This window comes from Myotis nattereri (genome assembly GCF_964212035.1).
Source record: "Myotis nattereri genome assembly, chromosome: 1".
In the NCBI taxonomy this organism is placed as follows: Eukaryota; Metazoa; Chordata; class Mammalia; order Chiroptera; family Vespertilionidae; genus Myotis; species Myotis nattereri.
In genome coordinates this window covers 154960721-154966790 of record NC_138075.1, presented here as the reverse complement: position 1 = coordinate 154966790, position 6070 = coordinate 154960721, and the positions used below count along the sequence as shown (strand labels likewise).

The 6070-nt window shown below is 46.2% G+C and overlaps 1 pseudogene across 1 annotated transcript; it reads left to right on the top strand.

Moving 5' to 3' along the window:
* The first annotated feature begins 4521 nt into the window (after positions 1-4521).
* LOC308513074 (large ribosomal subunit protein uL16m-like) lies at positions 4522-5543 on the top strand (annotated as a pseudogene). Its single transcript has 2 exons — positions 4522-4693; positions 4949-5543. The product of its transcript is annotated as a large ribosomal subunit protein uL16m-like (transcript).
* Positions 5544-6070: the final 527 nt, after the last annotated feature.

The window sequence follows — 6070 nt, the reverse complement described above, 5'->3', positions numbered from 1 at the left end:
AGCTTTATCCCGTTTTTATCCTTAGGTCCTCGGGAGCACAGGGCAGGTACAGAGGACTGTCCAAATGGCTGCTGGGCTCGAGGTGAAATTACATCAAGGCTGGAGGGAGTCACCCCCGAAAGTACATCTGTGATAGTCACCCTGGACACTCGTTCAAAATCCTTCCTTCTTCCCCTCTGCCCGGCTTTATTTTTCTCCCCAGCACCCATCACCTCTGACAATCTATTTTTCTCTTCTGTTCATTGCTCTTTCTCTGGAACGTTGAGCAGTACCTCACACACAGGTCAATAAATACAATAATAATAATAATAATAATAATAATAATAATAATAATAAATAGGACTTAAAGAACTCTAACCTAGAGAAATAGGAGACAGATCATCCCTCTCATTCCTACTTATTTTGCCTCTGTGAAGGCCAATACCTGAGAAAATGCTTTATTATTTGGTGGTCTCAAATGTCTCAAAGGCAGGTCACCTTTCCAGTCAGGTAAGTGTTACTTCCTTTGAAAAGTGCTGATTATATTGCAATTTGAAGAAATAACGTTAGGAGCAATCTTCTGATCTAATATTTAAAGCACTAATGTCCATCTTTCAATATAGTGGGGGAAAAACATCCAGGTGAGCTGAAAGTCAGAACCAATGGTTTTTTTAATCATTTCTTTTTAAAAATATAAATATTTTTTAATTGATTTCAGAGAGAAAGTGAGGAGAGATAAAAACATCAATGATGAGAGAAAATCATTGATCAGCTGCCTCCTGCACACCCCTACTGGGTATCAAGCCCGCAACTCTGGCATGTGCCCTTGACCGGAATCAAACCTGGGACCCTTCAGTCTGCAGGTCGACGATCTATCCACTAACCCAAACCAGCCAGGGCCCTTTCTTTCTTCTAGTTGACACTTTCGCTGCTCTGTGGACTCACCTGGCCGATTGTGATATAGTGAAAAATATATATGTACACAGAACTTGGCTGGAGATCCTGGCTGGAGAACCCAACTATGCTGATCAACTGAAAAAAAAAAAAAAAAAAAAAGCTAAAGGCCAATATCCCTGATAAATATAATGCAAGAATCTTCAACAAAATACCAGAAAACCAAGTCAATGGCATATTGAAAGATCATACACCATGAACACGTGGGAATTATCCTTGGGATGGAAGGATCATTAAATGTATGCATCAATAAATGTGATAGGCCACATTAACAGATTAAAGGATAAAATCACATAATTATCTCAATAAATGCAGGAAAAGCATTTGAAAAACTTCAATATCCTTTCACGATAAAAACTCAAAAAAAAATATATATATATGTGATCTTTGTCATCAGTTCCTGGCACATAACTCCAAAAACTCTTGGAATCTCTGGAGTGATGAGAGGTTTCATACATATAATTGATTTCAGAGAGAGAAAGGGAGAGGGAGAGAAAGAGAGAAACATCAATGATGAGAGAGAATCATTTACTGGCTGCCCCTGCATGCCCCCCACTGGGATCAAGCCCACAACCTGGGCATGTGCCCTGACCTGGGAATGGAACCATGACCTTCTGGTTCATAGCTTGATGCTCTCCCACTGAGCCACAACAGCCAGGCAATGATGAGAGTTTTGTATGCTAATGAGATGACTGGTGGGGGGAGGCTAGATAGCTTCAGGATGGGGGTGGTGGAAGACCAAGTAAGATTAGAGCAGCGGTTCTCAACCTGTGGGTCATGACCCCTTTGGGGGTCAAATGACCCTTTCACAGGGGTCGCCTAAGACCATTGGAAAACACATATGTAATTACATATTGTTTTTGTGATTAATCACTATGCTTTAATTATGTTCAATTTGTAACAATGAAATTGGGGGTTACCACAACATGAGGAACTGTATTAAAGGGTGGCAGCATTAGGAAGGTTGAGAACCACTGGATTAGAGGGTTGGAACTTTCAGCCTCCCCCCATCTCCAGGCAGGGGAGGGGAACCGGAGATGGTCTATGATTTAGTCAATCATGCCTGTGTAATAATACCTCAATGAAAAACCCTCAGTGAAAATGATGGAGCTGGGAAAGCTCAGGGTGTTGCACTCAGAGAGGGCATGGAAGCCCTATGCACCTCTACCCTCTTACCTCGCCCTATACATCTCTTCCATTTGGCTATTCCTGTGCCGTATCCTCTATAATAAGCTGATAATAGCAAGTAAAGCACTTTTCTAAGTTCTGTGGGCCTCTCTAGCAAATTACTGAACCTGAAAGGAGGGAGTTGTGAGAACCCCCGACTTTGTCGCCAAGTTGGGTAGCCTGGACACACAATACTTGCAACTGGCATCTGAAGTTAGGGCAGTCCTTTAGAACTGAACCCTTGACCTGTATGTAGGGTCTGAGGTTACCTCTGGGCAGTTAGGACCAGAATGGAATGGAATTGTTAGATACCCAGTTGGTGTCAGAGAGCTAGAGAACCGGTTGTTGGTGTGGAAAAAACCCCACACATTTGGTATCAGAAGTCTTATAAGTGAAAAAATTTCAGACTCCTGTAGTCTGATAGCTCCACATCCTGGGTAGGGAAATGAACATGGGGCTCATCACTGTCTTGTTTCCGGTCCATGTTTAGTGAGCAGCCCTCTCAGATTGTTGTTTAATAACCTGGGGAATATTTACATTTTACCACTAATCAAATAGCTGACAAGGATTGATGTCAACATTTAATAACTCTGAGTGTTTCTGCTTGTTCCCTGCAGAAGGGAGGAAACAATGAGGCAAATTCACATAGAGATAAGAGAGTGGCAGGGAAATTAGATTTGCTGAAGTGACAGCCAGTACCTGTTGGGGACATGGGCCGGAGTAGTGAGACATGGCCTTCAGGGTTTTGATGTGGAGAAAAGATATGAAGCAATTTTAAATTGAGCCTATACTCCCAGGTTCTGTCAACAATATAGTATGAGGCATAGAACCAAGTAATTTTATCATTCTTCACCAAACTTTCAATTGTGTCTGCCAACATTCGTGTTGTCAGTCTAATGGACTATTGATTTAACACTGCTCCTGTCCTGGGGAGCTCTTACCATATCAAAGTGCTGTTGAAGTCTAGCCTAATTGCTAGAACCCCTCCTGAGGGCTGCCTCGCCAGGCTAGTCTTTCTCCCACTTCCTCCAGGTCCCTGTTTATCCTCATTTTAGAATGGTCACCATCAATAACATAATCAGGTCATCTGAGGTCCACGAACAGAGGTGCTCAAACTTGTGGGCAGGCGAGCAAGCTGGAGGGCTGGTTAAACAGATCACTGGGCTGCAGCCCCATTTTCTGATTCAGTAAATCTGGCGTGGGGCCCCCAAATTTGCATTTCTCACAAAGTTCCAGGTGCTACAGAGGTTGCTAGTTCTCCTAGTTGCAGAGGGCACTTGGAGAACCAAAGAGGAAGGGGAACTCAGCTGTGAGGTGAAGGCAATGGAGGAACAAGAGCAGACCTGGAGCTCCTTTGATCCAGGGCAGGAGCACCCTTCTTCCTGGGCATGGGTGCTGGCTGAGTGCTTCCTGCCCTGACTCTTGGGGCAGGAAGTGCCCAGGGCCACGGCCTCTGGTTTTCTTGCTGCAGGCAGAAAAGGGCCCTCTTCCCAGATTTATTTTCCAGTTCATCGGCCGAAGCTTTCATGCTCTCTCCAAAGGAAGGGTAACCCTCAAATAGGAAGATACCTGATACTCTTTACCCTCAGAAACTGGTCCTCACCACAGCCTTTCCTTAGCCAGGTATTGGGTATTTTTTACATTTCCCAGCCTTTCCTTTCTAATTACACAAGGTAAGGTTTTGTCTCCAATGAAGGGTTTCCAGGCCAAAGAAGGGGGCTGAGAGCCTTTTCATGGGGGTCAGGAACAGGTAGGAAAGTGTGTGAAGGAGGAAGAGAAGAGGAGGAGGGGTGGGGAAGGGGTAGCAGGGCCCGTCAAGGACTTAACAGCTCCACCCCCACCTCTGCTAGACTCGCTGGTGTGGAGAGTCCACCTGCTACCTCCACTGCCCTGGCCATTGCCCAACTCTATGCCCCTTCACATGGTATGGTTCCAGTGGTTTCCAGTTCCTGCTGCCTAACCTTCCCAGCTCCTAGGGGTTTGCCCAAAGGCAGACCTACAGCCAACCTTAGGGTAGGATGCAAGCAAAGGGCAGGGCTGGGGAGAATTGGCTGAGGATCTCTGCTTACTGTGCTGTGTGACATACCCTCTGGAGCAGGGGTCCTCAAACTTTTTAAACAGGGCGCCAGTTCACTGTCCCTCAGACCGTTGGAGGGCCGGACTATAGTTTTAAAAAAAAACTAGTCGACTGCTAAGCAACAGTCATCGGCGGCAAAAACACCCAGCGGGCCGGATAAATGTTTTCCTTGGGCCGCATATGGCCCGCGGGCTGTAGTTTGAGGACCCCTGCTCTGGAGCCTCGATATTTTTACTATAAAATAGGGACAGCGAATCCCTGCAGGCCCTAGGGCACCATACTCTGGGTCAAGGTAACCTCCGTGGTCACTGTGGGGAGCCGGGCGCGGCTGGACACGCATGGCCATGTGGCGTCAGCTTGCCCGGGCCAGTGCGCCTCTCCTACGAGTGCTTTATCAGGTTCTTGGGCAGTCCCACCCACCAGTGCGGGCCTAAAGACACTGCTCCCGGTGCGAACTTTCGAGGATGTTTCCATTTCTGAAAGGCCCAAGCTTAGATTTATTTTTTTTCAGGCTTAGTGGCAATGTATTTCTCAGAGGGTGCAGGCTGCAAAGCTGAATGCCTGGTTAGAGCTTTAGCGACCATTCCAGGTCGCATTTAGGAAGGAGCCAGCTATTTCACTAAGAGCGCAGCCACGCATTAGGCTGCAGCTGCTATATAGGAAGGACTGGATGAAGGCAAGCGGAACCTGGGACTAGGGAGTGGGGGAGGGGCACAGGAGTAAACAGCGAGTTTGGCAACCACAGCGCCTATGCAACCTGGCCAGGCTTAGATTTGTTGAAAGAATACCACTTGTGCCAAAAGTGCGAAAAGAACCTAAGAACTTGCGTGACATACAGGGACCTTCAACTGAAGATACTGAGTTCACAGAAGGCAATTTTGCAATCTTGGCACTGGGTGGTGGTTACCTCTACTGGGGCCATTTTGAAGTGATGCACCTGACAATCAGCCGCTCTATGGACCCCAAGAACATGTTTGCCTTATGGCGAGTACTAGCCCCTTTCAAGCCCATCGCCACCAGAATATGGGACAGCATATGGGGAGCGGCAAAGGCACCATTGATCACTTTTTGACTCCTGTGAAGACTGGCCACCAGCTTCATTAAAGAGATAGGCAGCTGTGAATTCAGAGAGATACAAGGTTTCCTCCACCAGGTTGCCCACAAGTTGCCCTTCCCAGCAAAGGCTATGAGCCGTGAAACCCTAGAGAAGATGCGGAAAGATCAAGAGGGTAACAACCAAAACCCTGGGACCTTTGAGTGCATAGCCACTGTCAACATGCTAGGGATACGGAAAGTACTGAGCCCCTATGACCTGACCCAGAAGGGACAATACTGGGGCAAATTCTACCTGCCTGAACATGTGTAGTGAGAATATGAGAAATAAATGTACAAAGAGAAGGAATCTACATTTTTGTTCTCCTCAGTTACCCTGAAAGTCTGGGCAGCTCTGATGTCATAACCAAGGAGCCGCATATGAGTGCTGTAGATGAAAGTGCATTATATTTATATTAAATAAAATTTCAGTATCACCTCTGGCTAAAAAAAAAAAAAAAAAAGGAACAATGCATTCTTCATGGATTGCTCTAAGGATCTGATGAAATCCTGTTTGCCTGGAGCACAAGTGCTCAATAAAAGGTAGCTGCTATTATTAGTAGTATTAATATTATTAGAGCTGGAAGCAGGGAGAGGGTCCCTGGGTGGTGAATGGGAAGGGTCCCAGAAGAGGAGTGATGGGAGCACCTTGGAGGGCACAGGATGGGAGCACGTGGGCTGGACCAAGAAAATGTAGAGGCTGAGGTTCAGTGGGGTCTAGTGAAGCAAGAGAAATCCAGCTCCTTGACTGTCTTTTACCAAAATGTGAGTATGTGTGTGACTATGAAAGGATTAATGATC